General features: G+C 34.4%; 1 protein-coding gene and 1 non-coding gene across 2 annotated transcripts in view; one reads left to right on the plus strand and one right to left on the minus strand.

Moving 5' to 3' along the window:
- The window catches only part of TNNI3K (TNNI3 interacting kinase), a 277,662-nt gene that overhangs the window by 211,923 nt on the left and 45,044 nt on the right, over window positions 1–20,695 (minus strand). The window lies entirely within an intron of this gene.
- Window positions 2,327–2,429, plus strand: LOC121102176. Its single transcript, XR_005834264.1, has one exon. It is a non-coding gene; the product is annotated as a U6 spliceosomal RNA (small nuclear RNA).

Consider the following 20,695-nt stretch of genomic DNA (forward strand, 5'->3'; position numbering starts at 1 on the left):
AGAATTCTGCAAACAGCAAGAGAAAAGAAACTCATCTCATCTCATCTCATACAAGAGAACCTCCATCAGGCTATCGGTGAAGGTTTCAGCAGAAACCTTGCAGACTAGGAGAGGGTGGGAGGATATATTCAAAGTGCTGAAAGAAAAACAAAACAAAACAAAACAGAAAAATAACAACAAAGAAAAACAACTGTCAACCAAGAATACTTTACCCAGCATGCCTATCCTTCAGAAATGAAAAAGAGATACTTTTCCAGACAAACAAAAGCTGAGTGAGTTCATCACCAAGACTTGCCTGAAAAGAATTGCTAAAAGGAGTTATTCAAGTGGAAATGAAAGGTCAATAACTAGTAATATGAAAACATATAAAAGAAAAGAACCTCAATAGTAACAATAAGTATATAGACATATTCAGAATACTCTATTACTGTAATGGTGGTGTGTTATTCAGTTTTAACTTTAGTATAAAGATTAAAAGATAAAAGTATTAAAAATAACTATAGCTACAAATATCTGTTAATGGATACACAATATATATAAAAAAAGTACACTGTGCCATCCCAAAAACAAAATGTGAGGGGGAAGGGAGTAAAACAGTAGTTTTTGTGTGCAACCAGAGTTGTTATTACCTTAAATAGACAGTTAAAACTGTAAGATACTTTATGTAAGCCCCATGGTAGCCATGAAGTAAAAACCTATGGTGGATACACATAAGATAAAGAGAAAGGAATTAAAGCATACCACTAAAGAAAATAGTTAAATAACAAAGGAAGACAACAAGAAAGGGAAAAAAAACAACAACAAGAACTATAAAGTAGCCAGAAAACAATGAATAAAATGGCAATGGTAAGTCCCTATGTATCAATAATTATGTTTGATGTAAATGGATTAAATTCTACACTCAAAAAGCATTGAGTGGCTGAATAGATTAAAAGAAACAAGACTCTATGTCAGGAAACAATAAAAAGAAGAGCAAATTAAATCCAAAGCAATCAGAAGAAATTAAATAATAAGAATTAGAGCAGAGGGGCGCCTGGGTGGCGCAGTCGTTAAGCGTCTGCCTTCGGCTCAGGGCATGATCCCAGCATTCTGGGATCGAGCCCCACATCAGGCTCCTCCGCTGGGAGCCTGCTTCTTCCACTCCCACTCCCCCTACTTGTGTTCCCTCTCTCGCTGGCTGTCTCTCTCTGTCAAATAAATAAATAAAATCTTAAAAAAAAAAAGGAATTAGAGCAGAAATCAATAAAATTGAAAACAGGAAACCGATAGAGAAAGTCAACAAGAACAAAAGCTGGGTCTTTGAAAAGACCAATAATTTTCATTAAACTTTAGCTAGGCTAATTAACAAAAAAAGACAGAGGACACAAATTACTAGTATCAGAAATGAAACAGGATATTAGTACAGATCCCATGGACATTTAAAAATAGTAAAGGAATACTATGACCAGTTCTACGTCCACAAATTTGATAATCAAGATGAAATAGACTAATTGCTTAAAAGATACAATCTGCCAAAACACAAATAAGAAGAAATAGATGATCTGAATAGACCTATATCTATTAAAGAAATTGGGTAAAAAATTAGTAACCATCCCAAACAGAAAGGATCAGGGCCAGATGGGTTCCCTGCTGAATTCTACCAAAATTTAAGGCAGAAATTATATCAACTCTCTATAATTTCCTTCAAACAATGGAGGGAAAGGGAATATATACTAACTTATTCTATGAGGCCAGCATTACCCTACTACTAAAACTGAACACATTACAAAAAAAGAAAACTACAGACCAATATCTCTGATAGATATGAAAATCCTCAATAAAATATAGCAAAATGAATTTAAAAACCGAAAAAGGATTTATTCTAGATATGCAAGATTGGCTCAAAATAGATTATGTCAGTGCATCAATAATTTTTTGACTTGTATGACTTGTACACTCCCATTTCCTCTATAGATTATATTTGAGTCTTTGGGAACTTGATCAAAGAGTCCAATAGACCATCACTAGGGAAGGCAATTCCAGGGCTACAGATGACACGATCTTATCTAGAAAACCCTAAAACTCCATTTGTTAGAAAAAAATAAATAATTTAAGAGAAATGCTCAGTACAAAATCAACATACAAAAGTCAGTTGTACAAAAATCTGAAGATACAAATAAATGCAAAGATATCCCCTGTTCATGGATTGGAAGAATTAAAATTCTTAAAATGTCCGTACTACCCATAGAGTATACAAACTCAATGTAATCCCTATCAAAATTCCAATAGCAACAGAAATAGAAAAAAGAAAAACAATTTATATGGAAACCACAAAAGAGCCCAGATAGTACTCACTTTAGCAGCACATAAACTAAAATTGGAACGATTCAGAGATTAGCGTGCCCCTGTGCAAGGATGACATACAAATTTGTGAAGTCATTCAGATTTTTAATTATTGAATCACTATATTGTACACTTGAAACTATATAACACTATATGTTAACTATACTGGAATTAAAAAAACCCAAACAAACCCCAAAGCTAAAGCAATCTACAGCAAGAGAACAAAGTCAGAGGCATCTCGCTTACTGATTTCAAATTATATTACAAAGTGATAAAAATCAAAACATATGGTACTAGTTTGAAAACAGATATTTAGACCATTAGAACAGAATAAAGAGCCCAGAAATAAACCCATTCATATGTATTCAACTAATCTTTGACAACGTTGTCAAGAATATACAATGTGGAAAGGATAGCCTCTTCCATAAATGATGTTGGGAAAACTAGATATCCACATCAAAAAGAAATGGATGCTTATTTTATACTATACACAAAAAACAACTGAAGACGGATTAAAGACTTGAATGTAAGTCCTGAAAACCTTAAATTCCTAGATGAAAACATACGGGAAAACCACCTTGACAATGCTCTTGGTAATGCTTTTTTTTCCTCTTTTTTTTTTTTTTGAATGTAACACCAAAAGCACAGGAAACAAAAACAAAAATAAATGAGGGGGACTGTATGAAACGTAAAAGTTTTTGTATAACAAAAGAAACAATTAACAAAAGGAAAAGGCAGCTATGGAATGGGAGATAATATCTTCAACACATATATCTCTTAAGAGATTAATATCTAAAATACATAAAAAAAACTCATACAACTAAACAGCAAAATACCCAAACACGTCAATACAAAAATAGGCAAAGGACCTGAATAGACATTTTTTTTTAAGATTTTATTTGTTTATTTGAGAGAGAGAGACAGCCAGCGAGAGAGAGGGAACACAAGCAGGGGGAGTGGGAGAGGAAGAAGCAGGCTCATAGCAGAGGAGCCTCATGTGGGGCTCAGTCCCAGAGCGCTGGGATCACGCCCTCAGCCAAAGGCAGACGCTTAACGACTGAGCCACCCAGGCGCCCCCCTGAATAGACATTTTTATAAAGAAGACACACAAATAGCCAACATGTGCATAAAAGATGCTCAACATCGCTAATAAATAAAAAAAAACTCAAATCAAAATTACAGTGAGATATTACCTCATGCCCATTAATATGGCTACTACCAAAAGTCAAAAAAGTAAGTTTTGACAAGGATATAGAGAAAAGGGAACCCTTGTATGCTGTTGGTGGGAATGCAAACTGGAACAGCAATTATAGAAAAGAGAATGGCACTTCCTCATAAAATTAAAGATGTAACTATCATATGAACCAGCAATGTCACAGATGGGTGTACAAAGGAAATAGAATCACTCACTCAAACTACTATCTGCAGTCCCAGTTCACTGCAGCATTATTCACAGTAGCCAAGATACGGAAGCAACTTAAGTGCTCATCAACAGATATATGAAATATGATATACATAAGTAATGAAACAATATCCAGCCTTTTTTTAAAAAAGGAAATCTTGCTGTTTGTGACAACATGGATGCACCTAGCACTATGCTAAGTGAATTAAGCCAGGCACAGAAAGACAAATACTGCACGATCTCACTTATACATGGACTTCAAAAAAAACCAAACTCAAAGTAGCAGAGGTTGGAGTGGTGGTTACAGGGGCTGAGGGGCTGGAAGAAATAGGAAGATGTTGCTCAGAGGATTAAAAACTCTTGGCTAGAGGAAAAATAAGTTCTGGAGAACTCATGTTGCAACATGATGACTATAGTTAATGATAATGTATTATACACTTGAAATTTGCTAAAAGAGTAGATCTCAAGTATTTTCCCCACTAAGAAAATTGTAACAATGTGAGGTGATGAATATGTTAATTAGCTTGACTATGGTAATCATTAAACAATGCATATGTATATTCAAAACATGGTGTGCTAACTTAAATATATACAATTTTTAGTTATCAATAATACCTTAATAAAGCTGAAAAAAACCTGCATAGCTGGACCTGCAGTGGTAGCTCACTTAGCCTGTCCCAAATTGACTGATTCTAATGTGGCAAAAGAGACTTGGTGACATATTGCTCAAACATCTGCAGCTGGTAGGTATCTTTTCAGAACTTCACTTCTGATTTAAACTCTATGCTTTCCAAAAATCAGTCATATTTCATTCCAAACTGATAATGTTAGTTGTCATATTTTATGTATATAATTTATATATATTAATACAAACTAATGAAATATAAGTAGAAAAAAGTAGTAAACAATTTATCAATATTCTATATTCAGATTACTTTGCATGTGTCTAAATTCTTACTTTATTCAAAAGAAACTAAAGCAGTAAGTTGTATCTGACCCATTACAAGCAAGAAGGAGATTTCTGAAGACCAACCTGGTGACTTGCATTTAAAAAAAAGCTTTGGCCTCATATTTAAAGTGTGATGAATAAATGTGTATTTATATGTCAGTTAAAATATTCAACTATGGTATGTATTTTTAATACGAGTTTTCTCTTTTACCAATGTTTTTTCAATTAACCAATTAAATTTGGGTCCTGATTACTTAAGATAAGAGGGCTTTCTAATGTCTGCACAATGCATTACCTAAGCTGCCAGGAATACTGCTGGGCTAAGAGCACAGCCCTCCGCTATCTGCCTCTCTGGAGATATCCCTTGGCTAAAGAGAGCTGCCCTGCCACCAGAATCTAGCGACTCGTTATTCTGCCAGTATAAAACCTCAACCTTCTCATTCCAACTTGGAAAACTCTCAAAGGTCATCCCAGTTTCAGAGCTCTCTATGGGGCTTACTGAGCTTTTACTGAGACTGCATCATAGTCCAATTTCTCCCCACGTCAGTCCTGCTTCCTCCCCTTCCCTATAGGTGTTGATTCTGAAGGCATGCTCCAATAAACATCCTGATGCTTAATGTCAGTGTGAGTAGGCTTCCTGTGAGTCCTGCAATAGGCTTCTACAGTGCTTTCTCTTTAATCTGGCTTTCAAAGAACATCTAACCACTTACAATCAGCCTGAGAATCAATGTCAAAGTTGAAGATCTGACTTAAAAACGATGCAGAGATACAGTCCCCGCTTTCTCTTTTCCACTTCCCAATCCTCTCTCCATGCCTCCTCCTCTTGTGAAGGCCCACAAAAATGGATATCTGATATCCTATTTCAGAATACTATAATTTTCATTGTATCTCATATATATCTCATACAATATACCATATCATTATAATTAAGAGCTATAATATGGTAATAGTTGCTGCTGCAATAAATGGACCCACAAATTTATGTTTCAAACCCAGTAGAAGTTCATTTCTTGCTCATTTACGAATAATCACTAGGTAAAAAAGATGGCATGGAGCCTTCTTCCACACAGTTGTTTAGAAGTTTCTGCTATTTTCACCAAATGTTTTCTTGAAAAGCTGGCTTCATTCCAGTCAACAAGAAAGAAGAAAAGTGTGTGGAGGAGGAGCTATGGAGGTTTTTGGAGGCCACACCTGAAAACAGTGTGCCTCACTTTCATTGAGTGTTCAGTTGTGAAGCCAAACCAAACTGCAGGCAAGACTGGGAAACGCACTCTTCCTGAACATCCAGGAAGGAGAAAAGAACATAGATTTTGGTGAGTAGCTCTGCCACAGTAGGGTCATCCAAAAGCTTCATCTCCTAGGACAAAATGGGTCAATTTTCTGCACAGAAGTCTTTTTCTGGGACTTGTAACTGATCTATGAATTTGAACTATCCTTCTGTTAGACCCTCTCTGTATATAAGCGTTTAATATGACTGATGCTATTGACTTTTATGTTCTTATAATTTATATACAAAGAACTGCACATATTTAATGTTCACAACTTGATGAATTTGGACATATGTAAACACACATGGTATCATCACCACAATCAAGGTAATAGACTTATCCAACACTTCTCAGAGTTTCCTGAATATGACACCAAAAGCACAGGCAGCAAAAGCAAAAAGAGACAAGTGGTACTACATCAAACTAAAAAGTTTTTGCATGGCATAGGAAATAATCAACAGAATGAAAAGGCAACATACAGAATGGGAGAAAATATTTGCAAGCCATATTTCTGATAAGGGACTAATTTCAAAAAATATATAAGGAACTCCTGTAACTCAATAGCAAAGAAAACAATTAAAAAAATGGGCAAAGGACTTGAACAGACATTTCTCCAAAGAAGACATACACATAGCCAACATGAAAATGAAAATATGCATAATATCATTAATTATTAGGGAAATACAAATTAAAATCACAATGAGATATCACCTCACACCTGCTAGGATAGCTATTATTTAAAAAAAAGTGTTGGTGAGGTTGTGAAAAAACTGGAACCCCTATACACTGTTGGAAGAAATATAAAATGGTACAGCAGTTATGCAAAATACTACAGACATTCCTCAAAACATTAAAAATGGAAATATCAAATGATCCAGCAACACCACTTCTGGATATTTTAAAATTATTGAAATCAGGATCTCAAACAGGTATTAGCACTCCCATGTTTATTGCAACATTATTTACAATAGCCAATATATGGAAACAACCCATGTCCATTGAGAAATGAATAGATAAAGAAAATGTGGTAATGAATACAGAATATTATTTAGCCTCAAAAAATTCTGCCATTTGCAACAACATTCATGAACCTGGACGACATCATGCTAAATGAAATAAGCATCACAGGACAAATAACAGCCTGATTCCTTTTATGTGAGTATCTAAAATAGTCAAACTTTTATAAGCAGAGAACACAATAGTGGTTGCTGGGGGCTGTTGGATGGGGAAAGTAGGGAGTTGTTCAATGGGTATAAAGTTTCAGTTATGCTGGTTGAATAAATTCTAGAAACCTGTTGTACAACATATTGCCTATAGTTAACAATACAGTAGTGTACACGTCAAAATTTGTTAAGAGGCTAGATCTCATATTAAATGTTCTAACCAAACACAAGACAAAACAAAGGGAATGTGTATGGATTTTATAGATAGCCATATCTTTAACAGAGTTCCTGTATATATTTCTAAAGAAACGTACAGTCACACATTATCGGCATATTTATGATGAATAAAGGACCCAGAACCTGCATATATCAATACCAGTCATGGTACTAGTCTCTTCAGCTACATTCGTTCCTCACAACAACATGAAAAGTAAATCCTGTTATTATGATTATGTTAGAGAGAAAGAAATTTAGGGTTAATCACCCCATCCCAACACTAGGCCAAATAAGTAGTAAACAGCAAAATTGAGATTTAAACCTAAATTTTCTTGCCTCCAGAGCATACTTACACTTTTAATCAATAGGTATACTGCCTCATGACTGGTGTCTGCTAGAAACTGGGATAGTAATTTGAATAACCATGCTCAGTTCTACTCCAGCATCTTAGTAGAAGTATGGTCTTTACTAAACCTAGAACACCAAAGCTTTGGGTTTAAGATTTCAGTGCTCTATGTTCTTCTCTAGGCACTCTCCCAACTTTCACTTTGCTCTCTGGCAAATCATTTATGTGCTTCAATCTTCACCTCTAATACTGAAATAATAATTCTGTAATTCCACTCAAGGAGTTTCTATCAGGAACAGTAACAAACACTGGCTGCAGGTCGGTATAAGATATGTTTAAAGAAAATCCCTCTAAAGCTGAGATGTGATATAGATATTTAAGTACACTCTGAAATATATGACTTTGTGAATGTGTTAGGTCTTTCAAAAATCAATTTTTCACATACCAAAAACAAGTCTTTGGGCCTACAGTCTAGATTTAATGTATCTCTGGCCAAGTAGGCCTTTTCAGAAATGTTTCTTTTTCTTACCATATCTTTAGATGTCCGATGGGTTGCTTAGGTTTCTATTTCTTGTACATTATGACAGAGTTCCTTTACTCCTGCCCACTGAATTGATAAAGCAAAGAAGATAGTTTTACAGCCAAAGAGTGAATTCCAAAATGGAAACATATAGAATTGCAAGTTATAAAATAGAAAGTTTGGAAAACTTTTTGAATGTGAAGAAAAAGAATTAGATTTTTTAAAAGAGTTTATTTATTTGAGAGAGAGAGAGAGAGAGAACATGCATGTGTGCCTGAGCCAGGGGGAGGGGCAAAGGGAGAGAGAGAAAACTCCCCACTGATCACAAAGCCCAACACTGACTCCATTCCAGGACCTGAGATCATGACCTGAGCCGAAGGCAGACGCTTAACTGACTGAGCCACCCCAGCACCCCAGATTTTTCTTCCTATGTCATTTGGTACATCTTTAACTTAATATATCTATATGTCAATATCAACAAATAATTCAATTTAATACAATATAAAAATATTGGCTTCCCACTCCATAGATGACATACAAGTCTCACCCTGAAAGAGCCACTGCTTGCCTCTCCAGCAGCTTTCCAAATTCCCTCATTTTAAACTGAAAGTTTAGACAGAACTTGTATTTCCCCACATATACCATGGTGTTTCTTATACTATTTCTCCCACCCTTAATGTTCCCATATACAATACAGTGACTTAGTTTCCTCATCTATTAAATGAGGATAATAATATTACCTATCTTTTGGGGTTATTATGAGAATATAAAGAGATAATCAATGTAAAGTGCTTAGAAAATGACTGGCATATTGAAAACACTCAATGTAAGTTGTTTTCACAGATAGGGAGCTTAATCTGTATTATAGTTTACTTCCCATAGTTTAGCCAATGACATACTGTTGGTACAGAAATCTACTGTATCAAAAAATGTCTTTTGAAATTGCTAAAGTCTATATATAATACATATATTATTTGATATATAACTTTGTAAAATATTGGGCTCACACTAGCAACCTGATAAAATAGCAAGATAAACAGGATTACACACATATACACTAATAAATTATCTAAACATAAAATAAACCTCAATGTTCTGTCATAAAGGTGCAAAAGCCAGTAAGCATCCAAACACATAAGGTCATCACTAGTCAGCACACCTCAGGTTAGAGGCTGCTACATTTACAGTGACAAATAATTGGACATGTTTCACAAATTCAATAATTTAAGAGGTTCTTTATTTCTGTGTTTTGCCTCTCTAAAGAATAGGACCACACTCTGTCTCTTTCCACATCTGATATCTTTCAGAAAGTATAATACCGAGCCTTAATTTGAAATGAGTGATGTAGTACAGAGTTTTAGACCATATATCTCTTCAAAGCTGTCAGTTTCCTTCACTGCTTTTCCTATATTCCAAAAACAAGTTTAAATTAAACATAGATCAACAATAAATCTGCCACTTGCTGTCTTATTTATGGCACTTGTAGAAGAGACACTGATGTTCTTTTACAAGCCAAGATGGACACTTTCTGATACCTTCAGAATTAAAATTAAAACTTCTAAAATATTTTATAGAATTTTATTGGCCATGAGATGTTTACTATTTTGCTGATCTTAGTATTATTCCTTCATGTGTCCCCCATATAAGGTACAGGGAAGCATGTTCTGTACAGTATAAAGGAAAGAGCCTGTTTTCATGGCCCAAACTTGATAAGTATACAAATATAATATGATTTGACGACTTAAAAGGAGAGAAAGCTACAGTAGAGTATGCTTTATCCAAATACCTAGGACCTGATCTATTCCAGATATATGGTACCTCTAAAAATTTAGATGATTTAAAAAAAAAAGTGGAATGATAAAAAATTAGAATATATAGCATGATAAAAATTATAGTAATCAAATTGCAGTTGTGCATTTATATTTAAATGCAACATACACACACATGACCATTTATTACCTGAAAATGTTTACCTTCAAAATTGTATAAATGACCAAGAGCCTTCACAGCTCACTACAATCATTCATTACTATTTTTACTACTTGACCATACTGTGGTCTTTGAGTCTTTGTGACACCGATATGAGATTATCTGCTGTGTGTGCCCATTTTCTACGTTTTGAATAGGTACATCTATTGTGATTATCTATGTCTCCTTCACACTGAATGCTGGGTGTGTGGGAGGCAAACAACCTGTCTCTTTATTTCACAGGAATCCAACTGAGATAAATCATAGTAGAGGCACCAAACTCAAGAATTCTCATCCACACTTGAACCTGATTTATTTGATGGGATCCTGAGTTTGAGCATGATGTGGGAATAGAATGTGGCTTATTTTGAATATGGGATTAAAGTAAATAAATGAGAAAAAAAAGACCCATAGTTGTAATATCAAAGAAATGGACAGATTTTAAAATTTATAAAGGATGTAAAAGGCCAAAACTGGCAATGAAAGACTTAAATAGTAATTTTAAAAAATTAGCACATTTATACCACTGGATATCAAAACTCATTATAAAGCTTAGGCAATGAAAGCCAAGTGCTTTTCACATACAACAAACAAACAGAATAGTAGGATAGAATAAAGTATCTAGAAATAGACCATCCATATTCAGGCACTTAATTTTTTGGCATAAAGCAAGATAGAGCAAATCAAAGTTCAAAATATACTCTAAGTATACAATGCAAATGGATTAATCTTTAAAATGATGAATTTCTGAGTAGGATAAAATAAAATTCAATTATATGCTATTTATAAGAGACATCTCTGAAGTAAAACATTTAGGAAGGCTTATAGCAAAAGGATAGAAAAAGATATGCCCAATAAATTCTAAGCAAGAGAGGTTGATACTGCTTTATTTATATGAGAAAAATTAGATTTCATTGGTAAAGTAAGACATTGCTGGAGATAAAGAAGGTTAATTTGTTGTAATGAAAGGATTGATTCCCCCAGGAAACTATAATCATGTTATATTTGTGCATATTTAGTAACACAGTATCAAAATATATTAGGAAAAAATTGTACAGAATTAAAACAAGAAACAGATCTACAATCCTGGTAGATTTTTAACACATAGTTGATAACATAAGCCAAAAAAACCCTCACAAAAGTATGTAAAAGATATGAAGGACATAAACACTTAACCTAATTGGCACATACAACACACATTAACAGACAATAGCAGAATGCACATTCATTTCAAGAACACACAGAACTTTCACAAAATTGATCATATATTGGCCCATATAGCAACACTCAATACATTTCAAATACTGGGAGACAATGACAAAGTTCTCTGACCACAGTGTGAATTAACTTTAAAATCAATAAGAAAAGGGTAAATAAAAAATACTAAATTTATAAAGTCAGAAGCTTCTAAATAACTTGTGGGTCAAAAAAGAATTCAGAGTAGAAATAAGAAAATAGTTTGAACTGAATATTAACAAGATATGACATACAGAAACTTGAATAATATAGCCAAAATAGAATTTTGAAATATAGACTCAAAAGTGATTAGGAAAAAAAAAAAAGGCTAAAAGTTAATGAGTTAAGCCATGTATCCACTTTAAGAAACTAGAAAAAAAATAGCAAAAGTAACTCAAATAAATTTGAAAATAAGAAAAGATAGGTAAGAGCAGTTAGATCCTATCTTCCTTAAAGTATTCCAATTAAAGAGGGAGGAATGCTTTATGAGGCCAACAATACCTGGATAACAAACAAGACAAAGACACTACAAAATTATGGAACAATATCCCTGATGAACATAGGTACAAAAATCCTCAACAAAACAGCAAACTAAATTCAACAATACATTAAAAGGGTCATATACCATAATTAAGATTTATTCCAGGATGTAAAAACGGTGAACATCTGAAAATCAATCAATATGATATACCACATTAACAAAAAGAAGGATAAAAATAATATGCTCATTTCAACAGATGCAGAAAAATCATCTGATAAAATTCAAAAAGTCAGTATAGAGGGAACATACATCAACATAATATAGGCCATATATGACGAACCCACACCTAACGTCATACGCAATGTGAAAAGCTGAACTTTTCCTCTCAGACAAGAAACAAGACAAGAATGCCAACTTTTGCCACTTTTTTTCAAAATAGTATTAGAAATCCTACCCAGAGCAATTAGGAAAGAAAAAGATATAAAAGGCATCCAAACTGGAAAGGAAGATGACATGATACTATATATAGAAAACAGTAAAGACTCCATCAAAAAACTGTTAGAACTTATAAATTTAGTAAAGTCACAAGACACAAAATTAAAACAGAGAAATCAGTTGCTTTCCTATACACTAATAACAAGATATCAGAAAAAGAAATTAGGTTGCCTGGGTGGCTCAGTCAGTTTAGTGTCCAACTCCTGATTTTGGCTTAGGTCATGATTTCAGGGTTGTGAGATCGAGTTCCCCCACTGAGCTCTACACTGGGTGTGAAGCCTGCTTAAGATTCTCTCTCTCTCTCTTCCTCGGCTACCTTCCCCACCCTTGCATGTGTGTGCTCTCTCTTTCTCTCTCTCCAATAAATCAATCACTCAATCAATCAGTCTTCAAAAAAAATAAATTAAGAAAACAATCCTGGGGTGCCTGGGTGGCTCAGTTGGTTAAGCATCTGCCTTTGGTTCAGGTCATGATCCCAGGATCCTGGAATTGAGCCCCATGTTGGGCTCCCTGCTCAGCAGGAAGCCTGCTTCTCCTTTTCCCCCTATTCATGCTCTCACTATCTTTCTCTCTCTCAAATAAATAGATAAAATCTTAAAAAAAAAGAAGAAGAAGAAAAGAAAACCATCCCATTTGCAATTGCATCAAAAAGAATAAAATGCCTAGGAATTAATTTAAGTAAGGAGGTAAAGGACTTATATTTTGAAAGCCATAAGGCACTGATGAAAGAAACTGAAGACGACACAAATAAGTGAAAAGATATTCCATGTTCACAGATTAGAAGAATTAACATTATTAAAATGTCCATACTACCCAAAGTGATCTATGGATTTAATGAAATCATTATCAAAATACCAACAACATTTTTCACAGAGCTAAAATAAAGAACTCTAAAATTTGTGTGGAACCACAAATGACCCCAAACAGCAAAGCAATCTTGAAAGAAGAACAAAGCTGGAGGCATCATGTTCTCCAGTTGCAAAACATACTACACAGCTAGAGTAATCAAAATGGTATGATAGTGGCACAAAAACAGACATACAGATTTCTGGAATTAGATAGGGAACCCAGAAAAAAGCCTACAAATGTATGGTCAATTAATCTCTTCAATAAATGGTATTGGAAAAACTGGACAGCTACATGCAAAAGAATAAAACAGGACCACTACCTTACACCATATATAAAAATAAATTCAAAACGGATTAGACTTAAATGAAGATGTGAAACCATAAAACTCCTAGAAAAAAAAAAAAAACATAGGCAGTAAGCTCTGTGGCATTGGTCTTAGCAATATTTCTTTGGACCAGTCTTCTCAGGCAAGTGGAATAAAAGATAAACAAATGGGATTACATCAAACTAAAAACTTATTAAAGCACAGTGAAGGAAACCATCAACAAAATGAAAAGGCAAACTATTGAATGGGAGAAGATATATGCAAATCATACATTCAATAAGGGGTTAATACCCAAAATGTATAAGTGTAAGTTCTTTATACGTTCTTATTCCAGTGATCTATATGTCTGTTTTTGTGAAAGTATCATACCAATAGGATATTGTGTGCCAATTATGTGTCAATAAAAATAAACAAAAAATAAACTGAAAAGAGCAAAAATCAATGAAAAAGAAAACAAACAGAAAATCAACAAAACCAGAAGTTGGTTCTTTGGAAAGACTTACAAAATTACTAAAATTCTGATAACACTAACAAGTAAAAAGAGACCAAAATAACCAGTATCAGGAATGAAAAAGAACATACCAATATTGATGCTATGGGAAAAAAAAATATTAAGAGGATATTGTGAGCAACCACTGTGTGATAAATGAATATTTAGATAGACTAAGACTTTTTCTATAGCTAGTAATTAAGATACTGTGATAATGTTCCATAAATATTCAAATAGATCAACTGATAGAATAAAGACTTAGAAACAGATTCACAATTAAATAGATATTTGATATATGACAGAGTTGGTATTGTAGATCAATAAGGAAAAAATAGGCTTTTCAACAACAGTTGCCAAGACAATTGAACATCGAAAACCTCACACCATAAACTGCAATCAATTTTAGATGGTTAAAACACTTAATATTAAAGACAAACCACAAAACTTTAAAAAGATAATATAAGAAAATAACTTCACAAAATCCCAGGGATTCTTAAACAATATATGAAAGCATTAACTATAAATTAGTAGATATTTGTAGCATATATAACTATAAAGGAGAAAGGAACGATAGTTTAGTAACAGTGGTTAAGATCACTACTATAAAGTCACACAACGTAGGACAGAATATCACTTATTCACTCACTAGCTTTGTGATCTACAAATAACCTTTGTCAAGTCATTTAACCTCTCTGTATCTCAATCTCTTAATTTGTAAAACAAAATTAATAACGATGTTTATCCCCTAGCTAAAACAAGATAATTTGCGCAATGTGCTCAGAACATTTCCTGGCACATAATAAGCTTTTTATAAGTGTATAACTATTTTTTAAATTATTGTTCATGGGGCACCTGGGTGGCTCAGTTGGTTAAGTGTCCAACTCTTGATTTCTGTTCAGGGCATGATCTCAGGGTTGTGAAATCGAGCCCTGCGTTGGGCTCTGCATTGGGTATAGAACCTGCTTAAGATTCTCTCTCTCGGGGCGCCTGGGTGGCACAGCGGTTAAACATCTGCCTTCGGCTCAGGGCGTGATCCCGGCGTTATGGGATCGAGCCCCACATCAGCCCCACTCCTCCGCTATGAGCCTGCTTCTTCCTCTTCCACTCCCCCTGCTTGTGTTCCCTCTCTCGCTGGCTGTCTCTATCTCTGTCAAATAAATAAAATCTTAAAAAAAAAAAAAAAAGATTCTCTCTCTTTCCCTCTGCCCCTTCCCACCTCTTTCTCTCTCTCTCTCTCTCCCTGCCTCTAAAAAAAATTATTATTCATAATATATTGAAAATGATTTCTGTGAAACAATTAAAATAGACTAATCATTCAATAGAAAAATACACAAAGGCACCTCATAAAAAAAGGTAACTCTGAGAGCCACACACATGTGAGAAATGTTCAATCTCATAAGTAAGCCAATAAATGCAAATTAAAACCCAAATGTGATACTATTCCATATCTACCAGCTGGGGGGGGAGGACAAGTTTAGCATACGAATGTTGGTGAGGATATGAAGCAAGAAAACAATCATACATCCAATTATACGCTGGGAGGGATTGTCAACTAGATCAACCTCTTAAACATTCACATATTCTATAACCTAGCAATTCTAATCTTAGATTTATATCTAGAGAAGATCTTGTGATAATACTCCAGGAAATACATACAAAAATTATCATACAACATTGTCTATAATAGCAAAATATTTAAAACCACTCAAATGTTCATCAAGAATAAACTGGATAAATAAATTGTGGAAGAATAAATGAATCACAGCTACACAAGTTAACATGGATCTTACATATTGAATGTTGAACAAAAGAAACATGTCACAACAAATACATAATTCCATATACATAATATTCAAGAACATAAAAATATTAAGAACAAAACACTATAATTCATGATGTTAAAAAGATACACATACATATATATAATATCAAGGAAAGCAAGAGAATAGTTATAAATCTGGAGAGAGAGTCACAAAAGGTCACATGAAGCTCCCATGAGGAAACTCAAATATATATATTGTATGCATACTTTTCTCAATAAACATAGTTTTATAAAAGAATAAAAGAATGTATTGCGCAGTTAGAAAGCTGTCCCAAGTATGTTCTAAATAAGAAAAAGGCTTTAGAAGCATTCAGTGTGATTATATTTTTGAAGAAAAAAAATATATATATGAAAAAATCTGGAAGAATATCCATCGAAATGTGAATAGCAGTTACCTTACCTTTGGGTAGCAATGACAGTGAAGTGTGCAGCCATTAACTGTGTAGACAATTTTGTAAAGTTATATTTTTAAGAAAATGTATTCAGCCTACTAATAAGATAAACCAAAAAGGAAAAAAGGACCTTAAATGTAAAATGAAGCTTAAATAACATCATTGTTTCATGAGTCCTTTTGAGCCTCTTTCCATGTAACTGTATAAACGTGTGCAATGCCATGTTTAATGACTACATAGCATCCCACTGTACCCACGGATCAGCTTGATTTAATCAATATTTCTGGGCACTTAGATTTTTTTATTTATTTGACGTGAGCATTCTTGCAATCCAATTTCTTATTATTTCCATAAAATAAATTTCTAGAAAGTGATCTGCTGGGTCATAACATATGCAAATTTTAAGGTCTAAAACACACAGAGTTTTCATCACAATTTTGACAGCAGTATACCAAAGGTAAATTTGTTTGTTTGTTTGTTTGTTTGTTTTAGAGAGAGTGAGATAGTGTGTGCACACGTGCACTGGGGGAGGAGCAGGGGGAGAGGGACAGACTTCCCACAGAGCATGGGGCCCAACATGGTGCTGATCCCACGATCCTGAGACCATGACCTGAGCTGAAATCAAGAGCTGGACGTTCAGCTGACTGAGCCACCCAGGCACCCCACTAAAGGTAAATTTATTATTCACATATTGGTACTGGGTTTGTTCAATTACAAATTTTATTTAAACTCTCATTTGAATTTAAATTAAAAAAAAAAACAATAAAGATGCTCAAGTCAGAAAAACAAACAAACTCTCATTTAAAAGATTTGGTTACCTATGATCCCAGGGTCCTGGGATCAAGTCCCACATAGGGCTCCTTGCTCAGTGGGAAGCCTGGTTCTCCCTCTGCCTGCAGCTCCCCTGCTTGTGCTTTCTCTCTCTGACAAATAACTAAATAAAATCTTTAAAAATAAATAAATAAATAAAAGATTTGGTTATCTAAATTAGACACAATCTCAGTAATTCCACAAGTTGCAATGAAGGTTCAGACTTGGTCTCTTGCCAAAGAGAAGGAAGTGGAGAATGGCAAAGTATCTCAAGCAAAGAATGCATCCTCTACATCTCTGTAACCCCATACTAGTATCTTCTTATGTGGGAGTGCTGAAAGAGGGCTTAGTGAGCTGCAAACTACTACATTTGCCTGATTCACAGGAGATTTTCACTTTCCTGGGGATACCCAGAAAATCTAGAAGCAACTACTTAATAGAAACAATAAGACATCACTAAAATGATCCTAAGGCTTTTACTATAATATACTATAATTCCACAACTTATTGACTGGATTTTCAACGATTTACATGATCACACTTGCTGATGGGAGTGCCAACGTCTAAACCAGGTCATGTTCCTTATTGGAACAACACATTTCCACCCTTCTTGCATCATCATTGTGAAAGTTGTATATTCAGTTTGGCAACCAATTAGGCTAAAAGATATAAAATCAAGTTGGAGAGGGATTAGGCATATAGTAATTCTCTAAGTTTATGGGGGAAAATAGCAGATATAAATAATCTGAAGATCCTTATTTATCTTGACAGTTCATAAATGAATCACAAGCTATCAGTGCTGATGCTGTGTAATAGCACGGGACTGTGAGTCAGTAACTGATTTTATGCCAGAGAGCACAATTCACACGTGAGATTGGAGACAACATTACTGATTAGAATGGAGATTAGGAAAATTCAGCCAAGTCATAGAGAGAGACATGCAGCTCTAAAAGACTAACGATGCTCTCTTATGGGTATGTTGGACTTCTTTTTTGTGGAGTAGAATAAATTTAAACTCTGTAACTCTCTTTTGATAGGGTCAAACTTCATTAGATTGAGTCCAAATTCCTCCTTTATATTTTAAATGGGAGTGCACTTGTGATGAGTATTGGGTGCTGTATGGAAGTATTGAATCACTAAATTGTACATCTGTAACTAATACTACACTATGTGTTAATCAACTGGAATATAAATAAAAACTTAAAAAAATAAAAGCATACAGAATTCCACAAATATTTGAGGGATGTTAGGAGAAGAAAATGAGAGTTCTAGCTTAAATGAAACTCTATTCAACTATTTTAAAAATTTGTTTTAACTTAAAATAATAAAGATAATATTAACATGTAAAAAATAAATAAATGAAAACTTAAAGATATATTGAATGGGCAGAAAATTTTAAAAACAAAACAATCATTATTTTTGTTTGTATAGGCTGTATACTTACTTCATTTTATAGATTTTATAAGAGTAATTTGTATGAAGCTATTCATGAAAATTGCTTGTGATTTTGTAAGCTACTTTCCTTATTAAAGGTATCGTTATAATCTCTTGTGCATTTACTGAGAGGAGAAATCATTTTCCTCATTCTGTGTGATTTGTAAAAGAACACTTGAATAATCATTAATTTAGATATTCAGCAAACAATTATTAAAAACCTACTATATGCAAAAGCACAACAATACTGGAATCTGTGAGAGCTATAAAGATTTTCACGTGCAGTTCCTATGCTCAAGAAAAATATATAGTAAAATGATAAAATAAAACCACGTTTATAAAACAAGCAGTGTCAAACGCTGTGAGGAAGGTATAGATAAAGTACTATTGGTTGTTAGAAACATGAAAACACATCAAGCTGGAGGAATCCAGCAATTTCACGAAGGTGGCATTTCAGCGGAACTTTGAGGATGGGTGGGAGAGGCAAACTATAAAGAGACTAGGGTATGATAAAAAGCATAGGGAATATAAATGCATAACAGTTAATTTAATTCAGAGCATGGGTTGTAATGAAAAGCATGAAAACCCATGACTGAAAAGGTAGGAGAACAGGAACACTACCACTTAATCCCCCACTGGGTGTATTTTGGAGTCAGCAAGTTTCTTGGTTAGAGGAGTGACTTTACCAAAGCCACGTGTTAGAGAATCTGGCAAAATTTCAGGAGTATTTAGGATAAAGTAGACTGAAAAAGACTGGAAGGAAGACAGGCCTTATAAGTCAGAATACTATTGCAGGAAGTCTGGTAAGATAATGACAGAATGAATGACAGAATGAAGGAACATAATGACCACTACCAGTAATAACTTTGATTGCTCTAGACAAAAGATTTGCATCCATTGCCCTTTGTCTTATTTAATTTGGGATTTCTGGATGGCTCAAATGTATACCTTTCAGGAGAGAATTATGAAGATGATTTTTCAACTCTTGCCAGGATCTTTCTCAGATGTGGAAATCTACAGTAATTATGAGACAACTCAGCCCAGAACTGAGGGAGCTAGTAGCCTGCTTCAGGGCACAGAAAAAAATAAATGGCAGAAAGGTCTGAGATAACTTCAAGTAGTTACACTTGAATTGTATCTCAGAGCAACTCCAGAAACCTTTGTGTGACTTCCTTAATCGTTCCATGCTTTATAATGGCGATATTAGTCTGATATTCAGTTGTGGAAGAACAAGTGATAAGAGGAAGAGATGCTGAGTGCCTTTGAGGGATACCTCAGAAGACAGATGCTGTGACAGAGGGCAGCTGTTGAGAGCCACTTGTGGGGGGCTCTAGCCTCTCACTCCCACTACCTGAACCTCTGAAAGTTTCTAAAAGTTCTTTGGAGATCCACCAAAGGGAGCCATCAGGGAGAAGAGCTTACACAATATCCAGAAAAGATAAAATACTTAAAGGGCTCTACTCCCTAAATACCATCCCGGAATGGAACATCCCTGAGAGAAAGTAGGTAGTACTCACCATCTACTTTATTACTGTATTTAAGAACAAGTAGAAAGTATTGGTCTTCCCATGGATTCCTAATTGAGGGAAACAAGAGTAGCAATTTCCTGCCATCCTGGCACATAGGGGGCTTAGAGGTTCTGAAACTCTGGGGATGTGACTTAAGCAAGCTGTAGAAACCTTGATTCATAACCCAGCCTTCAAATTCCTGGTAGGGAATACGGCATTGAAAAAGGTTAAGTGCACATGCATCAAAATCTATAGCTGTTTCTTATCAACTGTCACAGGTATCTAGCACAGAGATTATTTTTGCCTAGCTGATACATTGTATAACATGATTTATGTATAAATATGTGATATATATATGCACACATATCACATATTTATACATAAATCATGTTTTATATCTATCTTATCTATATCTATCTATCCTTTTTAAAAAATGCATGGAGTACCTAGGATATTGGAATCAAATTCAGTGCACAGAAGGGCTGGCATAGAGAGACAAATTCACAAAAAACGCTGAATGGTTACAAAGGGATTTCTCATTCAGGTTGATTTGATTAGCAATAATCTTTGAATTTAATTTCTCAGGTAATGTTTCTTTCATCATTTGCCATGGTAGCAAGCTGATGAACACTTCATTTACATTTTTATTAGCCTATAAAGCTTTTCCTGCTTATGCTCTTTTGCCTCACCCCAAAAGCA

Source organism: Ursus maritimus, unplaced genomic scaffold (assembly GCF_017311325.1).
Source record: "Ursus maritimus isolate PB19 unplaced genomic scaffold, ASM1731132v1 scaffold_12, whole genome shotgun sequence".
NCBI classification, from domain to species: domain Eukaryota; kingdom Metazoa; phylum Chordata; class Mammalia; order Carnivora; family Ursidae; genus Ursus; species Ursus maritimus.